General features: G+C 41.8%; 1 protein-coding gene across 34 annotated transcripts in view; it reads left to right on the top strand.

Moving 5' to 3' along the window:
* LOC149126897 (uncharacterized) overlaps positions 1–22,206 on the top strand; it is a 267,581-nt gene that overhangs the window by 16,607 nt on the left and 228,768 nt on the right. Inside the window, exons 3-4 of one of the 34 annotated variants that reach the window (XR_016232258.1) lie at positions 1,865–2,002; positions 19,623–19,977. The exons of 28 other annotated variants lie outside the window; for them this stretch is intronic. The gene's annotated coding sequence lies outside the window, so the exon portion shown is untranslated. Of the gene's footprint in view, positions 1–1,864; positions 2,007–19,084; positions 19,497–19,622; positions 19,978–22,206 lie in introns of those variants that run through there. 5 more of the 34 variants (XR_016232257.1, XR_016232255.1, XR_016232256.1 and 2 more) reach the window with 5 other exon arrangements.

The following is a 22,206-nucleotide window of genomic DNA, read 5'->3' on the forward strand; positions in this document are numbered from 1 at the left end:
CAAGCTGCTCAGTTTAATATAATCCCAGTTGTCTGTTTTTGCATTTATTGCCTGTGCTTTGGGGAGGTCTTATCCAAAAAGAATCACCACCGTGTCAATGTCTTAGAGTGTTTCTCTCACGTTTTTCCTCTTGTACATACATATAAGTGTGCTGACCCATGTATACATTGGGTAATGATCAATCAGGGTAATTACCATATCGATCACCTCCAACACTTATTATTGATTTCTAAACAACAGCAGCCACTCCACCATGCTCTAGAACACTGGAAGTTGGACCTCCTGACTCCCACTTTGTCCCGGAGTCGCTGCCTGTTGATATTCTCGTGTTAGGCCGGCCTGAGCTGGCCGAGGGCACGGTCTTCCTGTTGGAGCTCAGACGAGCGGCACAGCGAGAGTGATCTTCCTCTGAGGAAGGGAAGCCTCTGTCTCCAGACAGAACAGAACCCTTGTGTCCCTGCGGCCACAGACCCCACAGACTGCCTGCCTTCATCCCCTGTGGTCACTTGGGCTAGACAAAAGCAAGTTATTTTCTCACAGCCCAGGGCCTTCTGTCCTGCAAACTTAGCCCCTACTGTTGGGTGTTGCTAAGCCGTGGTCTAAATATGGCTCGTGGCAGTTTGATGGAAATCATTTCCAGTAAAAGAGGATGTTTCCTCAGCAGTTTTCAAGCTGGCGCTGACTCAAGCATCCTCGAGGGAGCCCATTTAACTGGTCATTAGGGAGACGGCAAACAGGCAACGAGGAATTTGGTAACAAGATGCGTATCCTGTGTGGAAGGTCTCCCGGGATGCTGACCTCGGCTCTCGGGGCCTGCTGGAGAGATCTGATTGCTGCTGCAAAGTATTTTGCTGCAGCAAATCTGTCCTTTGTGCGTGGGTTTAAAGATGCTGGATGGTACTGGCTCCAGCTCTGTGAGAGACAGCTCTGAGGTGAGTGGCAACTCACAAGTAATCATAAAATGTTTAAAGACGACCAATCCCGGGCCGGCACCGTGGCTCACTAGGCTAATCCTCCGCCTGCGGCGCCGGCACCCTGGGTTCTAGTCCTGGTCGGGGCAGCAGATTCTGTCCCGGTTGCCCCTCTTCCAGGTCAGCTCTCTGCTGTGGCCCAGGAAGGCAGTGGAGGATGGTCCAGGTCCTTGGGCCCTGCACCCGCATGGGGTATCGGGAGAAGCACCTGGCTCCTGGCTTCAGATCAGTGCGGTGCGCCGGCCCCAGCAGCCATTGGAGGGTGAACCAACGGCAAAGGAAGACCTTTCTCTCTTTCTCTGTCCACTCTGCCTGTCAAAAAAAAAAAAAAAAAATACAACCAATCCCCTAATCACTATGTCATCAGGGGAAGTGAATTGAGGACTCCAAAGGGGAGATGAAACGTGTCTGTTTAATTTCGGGGGGTAAAATATTTACACTGTCTTTAAATTTTTTTGAAAATTGGAATGTAGGCAAACTGATTTCTTCACACGAATAAGACAGTACAAAAAAATGAAGCATTGTCAATCTTTCAAGTTAAAACTTGTACTCTAGTGGAGATGTAGCTGCTGATGCTGATAAAACTAATTCCCTAAATTCTACTGGGATCTTCAGGATCTGGGGCTATTGGACATCTATTATCGGGGTTTCTTCCCAGGGGCAGGTCTGGCAAAGTAAAGATTAAATCTTTTTATTGAATCATGGATTCAAAGAATCTGGGAGCCACAACCCTATCCCATTAGGGTTCATTCCTGTCCCCAAATACCCATTTCTTCGACACTGTTGATGTAGCTCTTTAGAGAAGCATTTTCAAAGTATTTGAATGGCGAGAGTAAGAAAATATATTTTAAAAATGGAAGATATGTTAAAAATGTGTTTTTTTTTTTTTAAAGGATCCGAACAAAACCACAGTTACTTCGCCAAGGAACAATGCGACCAACCACAGCCGCACAGTTCTCAGCAAATTTATGAATGTGTTTCCCCAAGGAACGTGTTCTGGGCATAGACCAAGGGGTCAGGCCTTTTATTTAGTGAGTGAGTTTACTTTAGCAGTTTCTCCCTTAGAAATGGGAATCTGTAACTTTTAGTCTTTTGAGCATATTTTTAAAGAGTCATCCAAAATAATTCTCCTTAAAAAACACAACTATTTTTAGGTGCAATGAATTGCCCTTGGCAATGCAAGTATTGTGTGACCATCTCCCATCTCTGGGTCAATTGCTCTTTAAAGTTTTGGTCTTTGGGACTTTTTTTTTTTTTTTTTTGCCCTTAAAGTAATGGGCCTTTATTCTTGGGATAGCTCTCAATGATATATCAAAGGTCAAGGTTAAGTCTCCTTGGAATGGTACTGATTGCTGTTATACAATCTGCCCATGGCACTGAAGCCCACAGAGATGTGGAGACCATGAGAAGACTCACAGTGAAAGGAAATGTTGATGAGCTCACCCTACTAGAGGGAATTTGGCCCTGGGGAACATGGCTCCAAGCTTAGATTGTGGCCTTAATGGAAACCTCTTGGAATTTTCTTGAATCCACTGCTCAACAGTGCTAATAGAGAATTAGTTGGATGCGATGGGTCGAGGGGACAGGCTGCTTCTATGATGGTGATGGCCCTGGGTGCGACATAGAAGGGATAAAGTGATTCCAGTGAATGAGATGAGGATGCTGGGAGGAGGCATATGGGACAGAAGACCTGGCTATACTTCTTTGATTAGGGCTTTGTAGTCAGCAGTAGACTAGGCAGTGAGATTCTCTTTTGCACCCATAAGAAACTGACTTTTGTGAATGTGCGTCCATAAATAGGAAATAAATACACCAAAAGCCTTGTAAACGCGAATGGTTGTTAACTATACTCATGTAGTGATAAAAATATGGGATAGAAAATGGCAAGTTTAGCCTGCCATCTAAGTACATGAGTCTGTTCTCATCAAAAAATTAAAAATGTTTTGGGATAATGAAAGCCACCACCACTACCTCCACTTCGTTCTCTTTTGTTCCTTCCTCTTCCTCCTCCTCCGCTTCCTCTCCCTTATCCTCCACCTTCTTCTTCCTCTCCTTCCTCCCCAGGAGGGGAGGTCAGGGGATGGGTGAGACTTCCATCAGAGAGCTTTCTTTGAGCGTCTCCCATGTGTCATGTGTTGATCCAGGCAGGAGGGTACACCAAGAGACAAAACAGAAGTTCTTGTTGCTGTGTCTGTCATGCCAGTGGGAGCCAGATTTATGGCTGTGGTTCGGCACTTGGAAGATGCTTAAAAATGATGACATGATATTAATGTGATATGAGGTACAGTTAAGGAAATATTCCAGGCAATCTTTTAATTTTTTAAAGAAAATTATATATGGCCTGTCTCTAGTTTTCTTGAAATTTCCAAATCATTGTGTATGAATTTTACTTTTTTCCTTTGGATACAACCAGAATCTCCCTGATGCTACTTTGTCTTATCGCTTAATCCCCCCAAAGTGATTTCCTCCCATGTTGGGAGGACAGGGGACACATGAGGAATTTCTTCAGAACTCTGCAATGGCAAAGAAGAGATCCAGAAGACAGAAGTACAGTCTAGGCTCTGCTGCTTAAAAGCGCTGCTAAGACCAAGTGTCAGGAATGTTTGGCCATGGGGCAAATGACAAATACTCTTTTCTAGGCTGTGTTTCAGCAGAGTATAGGGGCGAGGTGGGCAGGGCCTTCATGGCTAGCAGGTGGCCTTCTTAAAGTCTAGGAAGTTGGCTCGGTTGGATGCTTCCACTTCTTTCTCAAAGGTTGAGGTATTTGATCCTACACTTGGCAGGAAAAATACAAAGCAATTGCTTGGTGGAGCTAATGTAGCACAGCACCACACTTTTAAACTAGTCCTATTATTGCATCTTGTAAACTATCGATCTTTATGATACATAGAATACGTTCAAGGCATCAGTGTATTCTGAATAAAGTGCCCCCCAATCTAAGGTCATTCTTATTTTCCATTAACAGTACTCACTGTTGTGACTGATGGCACACAAATGACTTACCAGTAGGGGGACAGTGAGAATGAGGTTCCAATAAGGAAGAATTCCTGTTTTATGAAAGCCAACTTGTAAAAAGAGATATTGGTATCAGGGACTAGAGTTTCCTGGAAAGTGTAGGATTTGGAACCATCTAGATATATCTAGATAAGTGTCTCTAAGTCAGTTTAATACTCCTGGCTTCAGTTATTGGCCTCTCAGGACTCGTAGTCAAGTCTGGCATTCTATACAGAGATGTCTGATGATGGGCACGTAGGTTGCTTTCATATTGTGTTTATTGTGAACCGTGCTACAACAAACATGATGGAGCAGGTATCTATCTAACATATTTTTGGATATACACCCAGAGTGGGATTACTCGATGATACGGTAGTTCTATTTCTAGTTTCAAAGAATTCCCACTCTGTTTTCCACAGAGGCTGCATTAATTTACATTTGCACCAACAGTGTATGAGTTCTCCTTTCTCTACATCCTCTCTAGAATTTTGCTTTCTGCTTTTTGAAAATAGCTATTCTAACAGTGTTGAAGTGATAGTTGATTGTGGTTTTGATTTGTGTTTCTGAGTGCTAGTGATATTGAGCATTGTAAAATATATTTGTTGGATGGGGCTGGCACTGTGGCACAGCAGGTTAACACTCTGGCCTGAAGCGCTGGCATCCCTTATGGGCACCAGTTATAGTCCTGGCTGCTTCACTTCCCATCTAGCTCTCTGCTGTGGCCTAGGAAAGCAATAGAAGATGGCCCAAGTCCTTGGGCCCCTGCGCCCACGTGGGATGAGCGGGAAGAAGCTCTTGGCTCCTGGCTTTGGGTCGGCGCAGTTCCATCCATTGCAGCCAATTGGGGAGTGAACCATCGGATGGAAGACCTCTCTCTCTCTCTCTCTCTCTGTAACTCTTTCAAGTAAAATAAATCTTTAAAAATATATTTGGTAATTTATATATTTTTTACACGTGTCACCTCTTAGGGAACTATTTTCTTTCTTTTATTTAGTAAATATAAATTTCCAAAGTACAGTTTATGGATTACATTGGCTCCCCCCCCCCCAATTTCCCTCCCACTCGCACCCCTCCCATCTCTCTCTCCCTCTCCCATTCCATTCACATCAAGATTCATTTTCAATTATCTTTATATACAGAAGATCGATTTAGTATATATTAAGTAAAGATTTCATCAGTTTGCACCCACACAGAAACACAAAGTGTAAAATACTGTTTCAGTACTAGTTATAGCATTAAATCACAATGTACAGCACATTAAGGACAGAGATCCTACATGAGGACTCCTATTGTTGACTTAACAATTTGACACTCTTGTTTATGGTGTCAGTAATCTCCCTAGGCTCTAGTCATGAGTTGCCAAGGCTATGGAAGCCTGTTAGGTTCGCCGACTTCGATCTTATTCTGACAGGGTCATAGTCAAAGTGGAAGTTCTCTCCTCCCTTCAGAGAAAGGTACCTCCTTCTTTAATGTCCCCATTCTTTCCACTGGGATCTCACTCACAGAGATCTTTCATTTAGGTCTTTTTTTTTTTTTTCCCCAGAGTGTCTTGGCTTTCCATGCCTGAGAAACTCTCATTGGCTTTTTAGCCAGATTGGAAGGCCTTAAGGGCTGATTCTGAGGCCAGAGTGCTGTTTAGGGCATTTGCCATTCTATGAGTCTGCTGTGTATCCTGCTTCCCATGATGGATTGTTCTCTCCCTTTTTGATTCTATCAGTTAGTATTAGCAGATACTAGTCTTGTTTGTGTGATCCCTTTGACTCTTAGACCTATCAGTGTGATCAATTGTGAACTGAAATTGATCACTTGGACTAATGAAATGGCATTGGTACATGCCACCTTGATGGGATTGAATTATAATCCCCTGGCACGATTCTAACTCCGCCATTTGGGGCAAGCCTGATTGAGCATTCCCAAATTGTACATCTCCTCCCTCTCTTATTCCCACTCTTTTATTTAACAGGGATCACTTTTTCCATTAAAATTTAAACACCTAAGAATAACTGTGTGTTAATTAGACTTCAACAGTACTAGAACAAAAAAAATACTAAAATGGATAAAGTATTACATTGTACATCAACAGTCAGGACAAGAGCTGATCAAGTCACTGTTTCACATAGTGTCCATTTCACTTCAACAGGTTTCCCCTTTGGTACTCAGTTATTGCCGATCGGGGAGAACATATATTTGTCCCTTTGGGATTGGCTTAATTCACTCAGCATAATGTTTTCCAGATTCCTCCATCTTGTTGCAAATGATCGGATTTCATTATTTTTGACTGCTGTATAGTATTCTATAGAGTACATGTCCCATAGTTTCTTTATCCAGTCTACTGTTGATGGGCATTTGGGTTGGTTCCAGGTCTTAGCTATTGTGAATTGAGCTGCAATAAACATTAATGTGCAGACAGCTTTTTTTGTTTGCCAATTTAATTTCCTTTGGGTAAATTCCAAGGAGTGGTATAGCTTGGTTGAATGGTAGAGTTATATTAAAGTTTCTGAGGAATCTCCAGACAGACTTCCATAGTGGCTTGACCAGTTTGCATTCCCACCAACAGTGGGTTAGTGTCCCTTTTTCCCCACATCCTCTCCAGCACCTATTGTTGGTAGATTTCTGAACGTGAGCCATTCTAACCGGGGTGAGGTGAAACCTCGTTGTGGTTTTCATTTGCATTTCCCTGATTGCTAGTGATCTTGAACATTTTTTCATGTGTCTGTTGGCCATTTGGATTTCCTCTTTTGAAAAATGTCTATTGAGGTCCTTGGCCCATCTCTTAAGTGGGTTGTTCTGATGTTGTGGAGTTTCTTGATTTCTTTGTAGATTCTGGTTGGAATAAACTTAACAAAGGACGTTAAAGATCTCTACAATGAAAATTACAAAACCTTAAAGGAATAAATAGAAGAGGATCCCAAAAAATGGAAAACTCTTCCATGCTCATGGATTGGAAGAAGAAATATCAAAATATCCATTCTCCCAAAAGCAATTTATAGATTCAATGCAATACCAATCAAAATCTGAAAACATTCTTCTCATATCTGTAAAAAATGATACTGAAATTCATATGGAGACAGAGGAGACCTTGAATAGCTAAAGCAATCTTGTACAACAAAACAAAGCCGGAGGCATCACAATACCAGATTTCAGGACATACTACAAGGCAGTTGTTATCAAAACAGCATGGTACTGGTACAGAAATGGATAAACCAATGGAACAGAATAGAAACACCAGAAATCAATCCAAACATCTACAGCCAGCTTATATTTGATCAAGGATCCAAAACCAATCCCTGGAGTAAGGACAGTCTATTCAATAAATGGTGCTGGTAAAATTGGATTTCCACGTGCAGAATCATGAAGCAAGACCCCTACCTTTTACCTTACACAAAAATTCACTCAACATGGATGACTTAAATTTATGGCCTGACACCATCAAATTATTAGAGAGCATTGGAGAAACCCTGCAAGATATAGGTACCGGCAAAGACTTCTTGGAAAACACCCCAGAAGCACAGGCAGTCAAAGCCAAAATTAACATTTGGGATTGCATCAAATTGAGAAGTTTCTGTACTTCAAAAGAAACAGTCAGGAAAGTGAAGAGGCAGCCGACAGAATGGGAAAAAATATTTGCAAACTATGCAACAGATAAAGGGTTGATAACCAGAATCTATATTTCTTTTTTAAAAAAGATTTATTTGAAAGGCAGAATTGCAGACACACACACACACACACACACACACACACACATACACACACACTGAGAGCGAGAGAGAGAGAGCACTTCCATCTGCTACTTCACTCCCCAAATGGCTGCAACAGCCAGAGTTGGGCCAATCCAGTGCCAGGAGCCAGGAGCTTCTTCCAGGTTTCCTATGCAGGTGCAGAGGCTCCACTGCGTGGTGTTTTTTTTTTTTTTTTTTTTTTTTTTTTTTTGCCATTGGTTCACCCTCCAATGGCCGCAGCAGCTGGCGCACCGCGCTGATCCGAAGGCAGGAGCCAGGTGCTTTTCCTGGTCTCCCATGGGGTGCAGGGCCCAAGCACTTGGGCCATCCTCCACTGTACTCCCTGGTCACAGCAGAGAGCTGGCCTGGAAGAGGGGCAACCGGGACAGAATCCGGTACCCCGACCGGGACTAGAACCCGGTGTGCCGGCACCGCAAGGCAGAGGATTAGCCTAGTGAGCTGCGGCGCCAGCCACTCCACTGAGTTCTTAACCCATAACAGAGAGCTGGATTGGAAGAGGAGCAGCCAGGATTTGAACCAGCACCCATATGGGATGCCAGCACTGCAGGCTGTGGCTTTACCCACTATACCACAGCACCCACCTCTGTACTTTCTTTTGAGAACTGTCCAGTTCCTTTGCCCATTTCTTAACTGGATTGGGTTTTGTTTCTGAATTTTTTGAATTCCTGATGTATTTTGGTTATTAATCTTCTGTTGGATAGTAGTTGACAAATATTTTATTTAATTCTATTGGATATCTCTTCACTCTGTAGATTATTTCTTTGCCAGGAGACAGCTCCTGAATTTGATGTAATCCCAATTTTCTAGTTTTGCTTCTGTTGCCTGTGATTTTAGGGGTCTTATACAAAAAAAAAAATCAGTATCTACTGTGGGGAGCAACTCGGACTAGACTGTTACTGGAATTAAGACTTATTCTATGCATCTGCTCTCCCACAATATGGCGCTGAGAAGGGAGTAACAACTTCTACACAGCTGCCTCTCGCCAATTTGATTGACTGAGCTGCAGGAGCTGATCTTGCTCCTGATTGGAGGAGAGCAGCATACTCGGCGTGTGGGTAGCAGAGTTGGGATTGGTGGAAGAGGACTATAAAGGAGGAGAGAGACAACATGCACCAGGAACATCTAAGGGGAACATCTATCTGAAGGAACACCTGTGCAGTCCCCGAGAGAGCCGGCTGGCGGTGTGCCGCTCCCCCGCGGAAGTGGGGAATGTGGCAGGGGGAACCGTCCTTCCACGGAGGTGGAAGGGTCGGTAGCCAATCCGGGAAGAACCAGCAGCAAACCCGGGAAGGGCCGAGCAGACGAAAGAACAGCGCAGGGTCCTGTGTCGTTCCTCCACGAAGAGGGGGAGCGACAATCTACACCAATGTCTGGAAGGGTTTCCCTTATTTTTTTTTTCTTTGATAGGCAGAGTGGATAATGAGAGACAGAGAGAAAGGTCTTCCTTTGCCGTTGGTTCACCCTCCAATGACCGCTACGGCTGGTGCGCTGCGGCCAGCGCACCGCGCTGATCCGATGGCAGGAGCCAGGTGCTTCTCCTGGTCTCCCATGGGGTGCAGGGCCCAAGTACTTGGGCCATCCTCCACTGCACTCCCTGGCCACAGCAGAGAGCTGGCCTGGAAGAGGAGCAACCAGGACAGAATCCGGCGCTCCGACCGGGACTAGAACCCAGGGTGCTGGCGCTGCAGGCGGAGGATTAGCCTAGCGAGCTGTGGTGCCAGCTTTTTCTTTTGTTAAATATTTATTTATTTGAAAGTCAGAGTTACACAGAGAGATAGAGAGGGAGAGAGAGGTCTTCCATCCACTATTTCACTCTTCAGTTGGCTTCGCAATGACCAGAGCTGCACCAATCTGAAGCCAGGAGCCAGGAGCTTCTTCCAGGTCTCCTATGCAGATGTAGGGGCCCAAGGACCTGGGCCATTTTCTGTTTTCCCAGGCCACAGCAGAGAGTTGGATTGGAAGTGGAGCAACTGGAACTTGAACTGGTGCCCATATGGGATGCTGGCACGTTGCCGGTGGCTTTACCCATTATGCCACAGTAGCAGCCCTACCATGGTGTTTTCATTATTATACTTTATACTTTGAGATCAGGGTTTGTGATGTCTCCGTTTTTTTTTCCCTGCCTCAGGATTACTTTGGCTATTCTGAAATTTTTGTGGTTCCATATGAATTTTAAGATTTTTCTTCTAATTCATTAAAGAATGTCATTGCTATTTTGAGTGGGAATTGTATTGAATCTGTAAGGCTTTCGGTAGTATGATCATTTCAATGATATTCTTCCAATCCACGAGCAAGTAATATCTTTCCATTTTTGTGTTTCTTGAGTGCTTTCAGTGTCATAAATTTCACAGTGGAGATCTTCCACTTCTTTGGTTAAATTTATTCCTAAATATTTAATTTTTATAGCTATTGTGAATGGTTGTTTTCTTGGTTTCTCTTTCAGCAACATCATTATTGGTGTATAAAAATGTTACTGTTTTTTGTATGTTTTTTGTATCGTGTAACATTTTTGAGCAGCTCTTTGGTGAAATGTTCATTTTCCCACGTGCAAAATCATGTCCTCTGCAAACATGGATATTTTGACTTCCTGTTTTTCCGATTTGTATGCCCTTTATTCATTTCTCAAGTATTGCTATTGCTGATAACTTCCAGTATTTTCCAGTAGTATAGTGAATGAGCGTGGTAGAGTGGACATCCTTGTCTTTTTCCAGAGCTGAGGGTTAGCCTAGTGATAATGACTGTTGTCTTATATATCTTTTATAATTTTGGGTATTTCCTTCTATACCTAATTTGCTGGGAGTTTTTATGATGAAGGCATGTTGAACCTTATCAAATGCATTTTCTCTGTTACGATGACTCTATAGTTTTTGTTAATCATTCTGTTGCTTTATTAGGCCTATTGATTTGCAAATATTATACTATCCTTCCATCTCTGGGATAAACCTCATTTGATTGTGAGGTATGATCTTTTTGTAGTGTTCAATTTGGTTTGCTAATATTTTGTTGGGAAGTTTTGCATCTACATTCATCAAGGATATTGGTCTGTAGTTTTCTTTTTGTGTTGTATCTTTGATTTTTTGTATTATTCTAATGCTGGCTTCATAAAGAGTCTGGAAGAGCCCCATACTTTTAAATATTTTGAAGTAGTTTGAGAAGTATTGGAGTTAGTTTCTCTTTAAATGTTTTGTAGAATTCAGTTGTAAAGCCATAAGGTCCTGGACATTTCTTTGATGGGAGACAATTACTGTTTCTATCTGGTTATTTATTACTAGTCTGTTTAGATTTTATCTTCTTTATTTAATCTTGGTAGGTTGAATATGTTCAGGAATTTATCCTGAACAATTATCTTTGTTTTCCAGTTTGTTAGCGAGTGGTTGTTCATATTAGTTTGTTACGAGCCTTTGGTATCTTGTGGTATCAGTTGTAAGGTCTCCTTTTCATCTCTCACCTTGAGGGTTTTTTTTTTTTTTTTTTTTTTTTCCAGTTTTGTTGTTGTTGTTAGTCCGGATAAAGGTCTATTTAAAAAAAAATCAGCACTTGATTTAGAATTTTAAAACACTGGCCTTGGGGTAAGGAATCCCATATTAGAGTGGCTAGGTTCAAGTCCTAGTATTTCTTACAATTACAGATTCCTGCTAATGTGTTCCCTGGGTGGCAGCAGGTGATGGCTCAAGTACCTAAATCCCTGCCGCCATGTGTGAGACCTGGTTTGAGTTCTGGTCTCCTGGCTTCAGAGTGGCTCATCCCCAGCTATTTAGGGCATTTGGGAAAATGAACCAGTGGATGGAAGATATCTGTGTATGTGTCTGTCTTTCTGCCTTTCAAACAAATACATAAAAATTAAAAAAAAAAAGTCACCATCATGATAGTTGGAGTATCTGTTATCTGCCCCTGAGTATAAATAATATCAAATATCCCACTTATTATCAAGGCAAATACATGCACATGACATTGTTGTACCCATTTTTGACTAATATGGACATCTCAAAGTATTGGCAACTGGATTGGGTGTCATATCTTATTTTTTTGAAAGGCCTTTGATTTCAAAATAATTTCCAAAGTTGTGAGAATTCTGGTTGGTAAAAAGGCACTCTTTGTAGTGATCACTTATTTAAGGTTCTGTCTCCATGGTCCAACGCCATCTTTTCAGTATTCCCATTCCCGAGTCTCCTTCCCTCTGCCCATGTATGTAAGTGTGATATTTCAACTGGGTAATGCACAGGCTACAGTAGGAGCCACTTGCATATCATTTCATCCACGGGTACTACCTGGACATTTCCATTTTTCAAACTGTTCTGAGAATGCTTTTTTAGTATGTCTGACAGAAGGATGCCAATAGATGGGCTTTAAGGTTGTTTGAATCCATTTTAAAACAAAAAGCATAAAGAATTTGACAGCCAGGTTTTCAATTTCATTACTGATGACAAACTTGTTTAGCTAGAAAGCCTAGAGATTTCCCTTTAGAGTCTGAAACAATAACATTATTGAATATAAATAGATATTCCCTATTGAATAACATACAAAGTATAAGAAAACAAAATTCTTATTGGAATTTTTGATCTACTATTAGCTTATGAATCAGCACATATTACTTTGATTGATGGGGCATCTACATTGGCCTCGGTGCTCCTGACAAAAAAGAAATCGCCTCCTCACACCACTACCGTTGACAGCAGTCAGAGGTTATGGGACTAGTCACAGAAGTGAAGGTGTAGAAATTGAGAATTCCTAGAAATGATTTAGAGTCCCTACTACCAACTAAGCAGAGATTATCTCAATATTTCATGTATTTGCTTTATCTGATCATTGAGCAATTACCCCAGGAGGGTCTTGATCCTCCCCATTTCATAGTCCAGCATGTGAGGTTCTGAAGCACAGCAGTGTCTGAACTAAAGTCTACATCCATTTCTGGATCTTTAGACTCCAAATCTGCCTCGAGTGTTATGAGATGCCAAAGAAATGGTTTGACCTTGGCCATAGAGTTGATTTTTCACATCATCACTCACTGGGAGATTATCGATATTAGTGAATATCTTTGACAGCTTTGAGAACCTGGATGGTACATGTGGTACAAATGCCAGGCAATGGATAGCTTCCTTACCTGTGACATGTTGTGTTATGATCCTGATGTAATGAAAACGCATGGGTTATAGCCTGTATGTCTAATAGAGAATGGATAGTGGTTAGAAGCAGATATTTATCCTCTTGGATGTGGATCAAGAGAGCTCTAGTGTGCTTCTAGAGATTCTCTAAGAGGAGAAATTTCCCTGGCAAACCGAGGACTTATCAGTGCTCGTCCCAGCAGCCCGTGCAGCCAACCAGAGAGGCTCACAGGAAGGAGAACATGGTGAGAGCCCCCACGCCCAAATGGTACCCAGGGAGAGAAGGAAATCAAAGAACTCGACATTCATAGAGACAGACCAAGTCCAAGGACTTCCGAGAGAGTATTTACAATCAAGATATGCAGCTGTGTTATATTATGTTCTATATCATTTGTGTGTGTGAGTGTTAATTACTGAACATGAGTTAAGCTCCATCAATAAGAACTAGAAACTCGAGTCTTGTTTTATACATCTGCTGTTGCCCATGTTATTACAAATAGCTAAATTGAAATGCAAGCAGGATGCTGATGTTGACTGACTACCTACTAAAGAATAGCAAGGTTAGATAATTTTCCTCATTAAATCCTAAGGAAGACCATGGGATTATTTTATAGACCTTTTTATAGACAAACTAAACTACATTCAGAGAAGTTAGGAAACATTCCTGTGGCTATGCAGCCAGTACCTGGCAAAGCTGACTCTTGGGAAAACCTGTGTGTTGTAGGCTACCCTCTGCACAATCGGGTCATCTTCTCAGAGAGACTGCATTTCCTAACAGGGTCTCTTCTTTATCAGCAGCTTCAAAAAATGGCAATTCAAGAAAAGGTGGTGGAAGTTTGTAAATAGACTAAACAAGGTCGTATCTTTTAAAACATTTGTATGTGTATATTTTACTCGAGAGGCAGAGACATACATCCACAGACATGCGCACACACACAAGGAGAGAGAAATATCTTACCTACTGAATCACCTGTCAAATCCCCGCAACAGCCAGTGCTGGGCCAGGCTGAAGCCAGGCTCCAGGAACCTCATCACTTGAGCCATTACCTGCTGCCTTCCAAGGTGTGCATTTGCAGGAAGCTGGAACTGCTGGCGGAGCTGGGACTCAAACTTAGGCACTTCCATATGTGATGCAGGTATCCCAAGAATCATCTTAACTGTTAGACTAACCAGCTGCCCCAACATGATTGTATATTAGAAACGAAATGTATAAAGAATGATTCTGTGGACATCAGTGTAGATTATTTTTTTTATTCAACAGTCCTATATCATTGCATGGTTTTGAAAATTCTGCAAAATCAGATGTGGTTTATTATGTCGCAGCCTAAGCTCATTTGCAATCACCCCTATTTTAAAGAAATAACTTTGAGAGAGTATGCTGTTATATTAGTCAGCATTTCTTCACTACAGTGAAATGTCTAAGACAAGCTACTTAAGAAGGAAGGGAGTTCTTGCAGGCAGAGCCCTAAGGCAGAGTAGAACATCACATGGGAAGAGAGTGGATGGGCAGAGAGCAAGGGTTGAGTGATGAGCTGGGAGGCAGAGAAGGCAGCTGGGCGCAGCTCGGTTTATGTGACTAACCCCCTAGAGAGAAGTGCTTTCCCAGGGCATACCTACTGTGACTCAAGGACATTGTACTGGGCCTATCTCTTAAATGGTATGTTGAGCACCATTCATTTTTGCTACAAATGTCAGCAATTTATTTTTTCTAAAGACTGAATATACACATGCACACATACTTGAAGATGCACACAAATTTTCTTTATCCGTGCATCCATTGCTAGACATCTAGACTGATCCTATATCTTGGTTATTATGAATAGTGCTGCAATGAACATGAGAATTCAGATGTCTATTTGAGATGGTTTCATTTCCTTCTGATATATATATTCAGAAGAGTTATAGCTGGGTCACATGGCGGATCTATGTTTAAATTTTGAGGAATGGCTATACTAATTTTTACCAACAGCAGCATGTAAGGATTCCCCTTCATTCACACCCTTACCAGCATCTGTTATTCTTTTTTGGCTTTTTGATAATAGCCATTGTAATTAGAATGAGGTGATATTTCATTGTGATATTTTAAAAAGATTTATTTATTTATTTGAAAGTCAGAGGTACACAGAGAGAGGAGAGGCAGAGAGAGAAGAGAGGTCTTCCATCCATTGGTTCACCCCCCCCCCCAAGCTGGCTGCAACAGCTGAAGCTGGGCTGATCCAGCCAGGAGCTTCTTCCAGGTCTCCCACATGGGTGCAGGGGCCCAAGGTCTTAGACCATCTTCCATTGCTTTCCCGGGCTACAGCAGAGTGTGGATTGGAAGTGGAGCAGCCAGGACTTGAACCAGTGCCACTGCGCTGGCCCCTCATTGTGGTTTGAGTCACATTTCTCTAATGGTAAGTGATATGAAGTATTTTTTCATGTATTTGTTAATCAGATATATTTCTTATGAGAAATGTCCATTCAGATCCTTTGGCCATTTCTTAACTGGATTGTTTTGTCATTGAGTTTTCGGAGTTCTTTATATATTCTAGATACTAATCCTTTGTCAGCAGCAGAGTTTGTAGATATTTTCTCCCATGCTATCAGTTGTCTTTTCTCTGTTGGTTGTTCCCTTTGCTGTGCAGAAGTTTGTTCATTTGATATAATCCCATTTGTCAATTTTTGTTGCCTCTGTTTTTGGGCTCTTATCCAAAAAATTGTTGCTTATGCTAATGTCTTGAAGTGTTTCTCCTATCTTATAATAGTTTCATAGATTCAAGTTTTACATTGATCTTTGAGCTGTTTCAGCACCATTTATTGAAGAGACCATCTTTTCTCCAGCATAGGTTTTTGGAAACTTTATCAAAGATCACTTGGCTGTATATATGTTGATTAACTTCTAGGACATTTGTTCTGTTCCATTGGTCGCTGTATGTTTTTGTTTTATGAAAGGATCATGCTATTTTGGTTACAGTAGTTCTGTAGTATGTCTTTAAATAAGGCATTGTGATAATTCTACCATTTTTTTTTTTTAGTTTGAGATTGGCTATTTGGGGTCCTTAATACTTCCAAATGAATTTTAAGAATTTTTGGTCTAGTTTTAAAATTTATTATCTTGATGTAGATTGCATTGAATCTGTAAATCACTTTTGATAATATGGATATTTTAACAATATTGATTATTCCAATCTCTGAACATGGGAAATTTTACCATTTTTCAAAAGATTTATTTATTCATTTGAAAGGCAGAGTTATGGAAAAGAGAAGGAGGGAGGGAGGGGGGAGGGGGGAAGGGGAGAGGGAGAGGGGGAGAGAGAGAGAGAGAAAGAGATGGGGAGAGATCTTCCACCCACTGGATCACTCCCCAAATGGCTACAATGACCTGGACTGGCCCAGGCTAAAGCCAGGAGCTTTGTCCAGGTCTCCCATGTGGATATTAGGACCCAAGGACTTGTACCATCCTCCACTGCTTTCCCAGGCCATTTACCAAAGAGCTGGATTGGAAGTGGAGCAGCTGGGACTCAAATTTGAGTGCACATGGGATGCTAGTGCTGCAGGCCTTGGCTTAGCCCTCTGTGAAACAACGCTGGCCCCTCCTTTTTTTGGCATATGTCTTCTGCATTTTCTTTCATCAGAGTTTTGTAATTTTCATTGAAGAGGTCTTTCATGACCTTGATTAAATTTATTCCAAGGTATTTTTAGAAAAGTTGTAATTTCGAAATTTATACTTATTAAATAAAACTTTTGGATTATAGCAGTTCCCCCCCATAACCACCCTCCCATCCGCAAACCATCCCATCTCCTACTCCTTCTCCCATTCCATTCTTCATTAAGATTCATTTTTAATTATATTTATATAAAGATCAATTTAGTGTATACTAAGTAAAGATTTCAACAATTTGCACCCACACAGACACACAAAGTATAAAGTACTGTTTGAAGAATCTTTTTACCATTAATTCTCATAGTACCACACATTAAGGACAGAGGTCCTACATGGGGAGTAAGTGCACAGTGACTCCCATTGTTGATTTAACAATTGACACTGATTCATGACGTCAGTAATCACCTGAGGCTCTTGTCATGAGCTGCCAAGGCTATGGAAGCCTCTTGAGTTTACAAACTCTGACCTTATTTAGACAAGGCCATAATCAAAGTGGAAGTTCTCTCCTCCCTTCAGAGAAAGGTACCTCCTTCTTTGATGGCCCATTCTTTCCACTGGGATCTCACTCACAGAGATCTTTCATTTAGGTCATTTTTGCCACAGTGTCTTGGCTTTCCATGCCTGAGAAACTCTCATTGGCTTTTTAGCCAGATTGGAATGCCTTAAGGGCTGATTCTGAGGCCAGAGTGCTGTTTAGGGCATTTGCCATTCTGTGAGTCTGCTGTGTATCCCGCTTCACATATTGGATCGTTCTCTCCTTTTTAATTCTCTCAGTTAGCATTAGCAGACACTAGTCTTGTTTATGTGATCCCTTTGACACTTAATCCTATCTTTATGATCAATTATGAACTTAAACAGATCACTTTAACTAGTAGGATGGCATTGGTACCTGCCAACTTAATGGGATTTGGAGTCCCATTGCACGTTTCTAGCTTTACCCTTAGGGGTAAATGCTCATTAGGAGTGAATGTGTGCCAAACTGTACATCTCCTCCCTCTCTTATTCCCACTCTTATTTTTAACAGAAATCAATTTTCAGTTGGATTTAAACTCCTAAGAATAGTTGTGTTAAGGAGTTCAACCAATGGTATTAAGTAGAAAAAGAAAATACTAAAAAGAATAAAATAGTAAGCTGTTCCTCGACAGTCAGGACAAGGGCTGATCAAGTCATTGTTTCTCATAGTGTCAGTTTCACTTCTACAGGTTTCCTTTTAGGTGTTCAGTTAGTTGTCACAGATCAGGGAGAACATATGATATTTGTCCCTTTGGGACTGGCTTATTTCACTCAGCATGATGTTTTCCAGATTCCTCTATTTTGTTGCAAATGACTAGATAACGTATATTATTTTTACAGCTATTTTGAATGGGATTGCTCTTAGAATTTCTTTCTGAGCCTATTATTGGTGCATAAAAATCCTACTGAATTTGAGTTTATTTTGTCTTAATTTATCAGTTCTAGAAGTCTATTGGTGGGGTTCCGTTTTCTCTCAATGTATAATCATGTTATTTGAAAACAGGGATAATTTGACTTTCTCCTTTTTCTATCTGTATACCTTTTTATTTCTTTGTTTTTAAATTGCTTTGAATAAAGCTTCCAGTGTCAATGGACATCTTTATCTGATTCTAGATCTTAAACAGTTTGTTTTTAACAAATAAAGATGATGAAAACTTTACCTTCCACAGGTTCTTAGTGTTAAACAGTCACAGCTTAGCCCACTATGGAACCGGGGCGGATTGAGTAGCTCATAGATTCTCTAGCTTCCTGTCCCAATGACTTCTTCTATCAAATCCTCCTGCTAGGTATTAGCCATATTAAAATTAATCAATGCTGTATCACTGTCCTTGCTACATCAAGCTCTTCCATGGAGAATGGTATCTTTGTAGAGAGTCATTCGATTGTTTTATGAATGCGTACCCTGTTCATTTGCTTGGAAACACAAATACAGAGTTAGTGGAAATAGACATTTTGATCTGGTTTATCTATACACAGGGCTGCTGTATAGACATGGACAATTTCTCTCTTACTGTGTTCAGCTGTTTGAATGTATCACCCATTCTCTCTCTCTCTCTCTCTCTCTCTTAAGATTTATTTTATTTGAAAGGGGGATAAGGAGGGAAAGTGAGAACGAGAGAGGGAGAGAGGAAGAATCTTCCATCTGCTGGTTCACTCCCCCAAATGGCTGCAGTGGCCAAGGCTGGGCTAGACTGAAGCCAGGAGCCAAGAGCTTCATGTGGGTTTCCCATGCAGGTGTGGGGGCCCACGGATTTGGGCCATCTTCCTCTGCTTCCCCAGGAGCGCCACTAGGGAGCTGGATTGGAAGTGGAGCTGCCAGGACCTGATCCAGTGCCAGTAAGGAATGCTGGTGTTGCAGACAGACTTAACTCATTATGCCACAACGCCGCCCCCAGTGCTCTGTTTTTAAGAAGCTGCACTCCATCATCATGTTGGCTGCAAGGAAATTGACATTTATTGAAAAGTTCCAAAATATGAAGAATCATCAGATAACAGGAAAGTGACGAGTTTTGAATTAGAAAGTTGGGACCATGTGTCTGCTCCCTAGTTACGCACAGGAAGCATGGGGAAGATAATCACTGGTGGTGCATCTTCTGATGAATTGTTTGTTGTTTCAAACAGGCAAAGCACCCTTTATGTGTGGAGACAGAGGCCTTTGCAGCAACTACACACATTCATTGCTCCCATTTGCCCGTTACACATCAAGCACTCCTTTAGGCATCGAGGATAGAGTGGCAGCCCAATGGATGTGCTCCGCCGACTGATATTCTTAGAGCAGGAGACAGGATTGCTAAAGTAAACAAGTGAAGAATGATGCTCTGGGTAATGAATAGACGTGTTCCTTATCCACGGGGAATACATCCCAAGACCCCAGTGAATATTCCAGCATCCTACTGAACCCTATACACACACACACACACACACACACGTTTTTCCCTACACATAGCTATGATGAAGTTTAATTTGTAAGTTAGGTGGACTCCGATGTTAACAATAATGGCTAATAAAATAAAATAACAATGTTTTAATAGAACTATATGAATGTGATATCTCTTGAAAATGTCAGGACCAACAGCATATTAATATATATTTTTTACTTATTTGAGAAGAAGAGAAAGAACCAGAAAGAGCTTTTTTTTTTTTTTAAATCCCTCAAAAGCCAACTATGGCCCTCAGCTGTGCCTGAAACCAGGGAGCAGGAACTTAATCCATGTCTTCCATGTGGGTGGCAGAAACCTAATCGCCTGAGCTGTCATCACTGCTTCCCAAGGCCTGCATTGCAGAAAGCTGGAGTCAGGAGCCAGAGCTGGGAACTAAACCCATGTCCTCCAGCTTTGCCCTCTCCTCACCTCGTGGACCTAGGATGAGCAGAGCATGGAATGGAATTCCCCTTGTACCTTTCCTGGCCCATTCTCCCTTAATAAAGCCCTTATGTTCCCATGTACTCTCCCTTTCTAAATAAACCTTACCATGCTGCGAAAGTAAATACATAAATAAACCCAAGTACTCCCATGTGGGATGAGAACATCTTTTTACATGTTGGTTTGTTAAAGATTATTTATTTGAAAGGAAGAGTTATAGAGCGAGCGAGCAAGCGAGCACGTGGCCATCTGGGGAGTGAACCAGCAGGTGGAAGATCTCTCATCTCTCTTCTCTCTAACTCTGCCTTTCAAATAAATAAGTCTTTTTTTGTTAAAAAAAAAAAAGTAACACATACAAGCCTGGGCTATATTATTACTATTATTTTTACAAAAAAGAGCTAAAGGCCAAGACTAACATTTAACCACCAAATCCAACTAACTTTCAAATAATTATCAATGCCTTGGAATCTGTATTTCTGCAAAATAGAACTGGAACTGATTTTAGAATAGATTGCAAAATTATGACTAAAAGCTTTAAAACAAAATTTAAAGAATATTTTGAGCAACGGGTATCATTTTGGAATTGTATGAACATTATTAAGGGAGAATTTTTTTAAAATTTATTTGAAAGGCAGAGTGACAGAGGAGGAGGAGGAGTGTTGGAGAAGGGGGAGAGAGAAATCTCTTATCTACTGATTTGCTCCTCAAATGGCTGTAATGGTTGGGACGGATTTACATTGAAGCCAGGAGCTGGGAACTCTATCTGGGTCTCCGAATGCGAGGCAGGGACCCAAGCATTCAGGATATCATCTGATACCTTCCCAGACACATTAGCAGAGACCTGGAAGTGAAGTGGAGCAGCCAGGACTTGAACCAGTACTCCAACAGGGAATGTTGATCATTGCGAGCAGTGACTCGACCCTCTGTACTACCGTGCTGACCCCTGGGAGGACAGTTATTACTATGAGTTCCACACCTGATATTTATCAGTCTTTCTGGACACAGTGTGTCCTGTGGACCAACTAGGTGGGCATGCATTGGGGATTTGTCAAGTTCAGAATCCTAGACTCCACTCTGCACCTGCTACAATAGAGCTTGGTATGTTTTGAAAAAAAAGTTATTTTTACTTTATTTGAAAGAGAGACAGCAACAGAGAGAAGTCTTCCCTCTGCTAGTTTTTTCCCCCAGATACCTGAAACAGCCAGGGCTGAGCCAGGTTGAGGTCAGGAGCCTGGAACTTAATCTGGATGGCAGAGGCAGAAGTACTTGAGCCACTGTCTGCTGCATCCCAGCACAGGGTGTGTGTTAGCAGGAACCTGGATGGGAAGTAGAGTACTTGGGATACAAGCTAGGTACTCTGATATGGGATAAACGCATCCCATGTGCCAAATACCTGCCCCAGGCTGGCCTTTTATTAAGATCCATGGGTGACTTGCATGCACATTAGAGTTTCACTGGTACTGTTTTACAGTCTCTCTCCATGAATGTCGCAGCCTATTAAGCCCTATTCTTGCCTGTAGACATGTGAGATCATTGCGCTCATTATAATGAGATGTAATTCTCAAGTGTACTTGCTAATGACAACGCTATTCTTTGGCTCAGTTGTCATTGGCCCAGGTAGATGGAATTTTAACCAACTCCCTCTAGCTTTTATCTTGTATCGCTTGTAACACCAAGGAAAACTGACCACAGAGGTCGCCACTTTACCACTGTGGGAAGCCACTATCAGAATGTCCTAGTTAAGGCAAATACTTGGTATTGATAACAACCCTTGGGGTTTGGTCATGGTTGCTTGGGAGCCATAAATGTCCTGCTGGCTTGTGCCAAACCTCAAATCAACAAGAACACTGCGGCTTAAGTCTCAGCTTAAGTCTTGCCACTCCTGGGGACAGTTAGTTTAACCCATCATGTTAGACAATTCGGCCAAGGAAAAGGTCTCAGCTTATCTTCCCCTAAAGAATTTCAGTGAGTTTTTCTCTTTTCACAGAGGGACAATGGAGAATGTGTCCTTGTTTGGTATTAGCCAACCGAGGTACAATCCATTCTTTGCTCAGTGGCACCACCACAAAGTATTTGGAAATCTGCCTCCACCCACAACCTACTCAATGGGAAAGAAAGTTACTTGCTGCCAGCCCCCTGTCTGATTCTGAGTTCATGAGACTGTGCTTCTCTACATCTAATTGTGGTTCCTGTTCTCTCCTCTGCTTTATTTGCTCCTCTCAGCCAAAGCACAGGTAATATTAGATTGCCAAGGTCTCACCCCAGTGAACCCATTTTGATTAAACCATATACATCCCCCTGTCTACACTCCTCTGCAGATGTTTCTGGTTGGCTCTCTGAGGACATCTGAGCTCTTTCTCTGAGAACTGGCTTTTTGCCACC

The sequence above is a fragment of the Oryctolagus cuniculus genome, chromosome 4 (assembly GCF_051225735.1).
Source record: "Oryctolagus cuniculus isolate XC-2025 breed Fujian yellow rabbit chromosome 4, ASM5122573v1, whole genome shotgun sequence".
Classification (NCBI taxonomy): Eukaryota; Metazoa; Chordata; class Mammalia; order Lagomorpha; family Leporidae; genus Oryctolagus; species Oryctolagus cuniculus.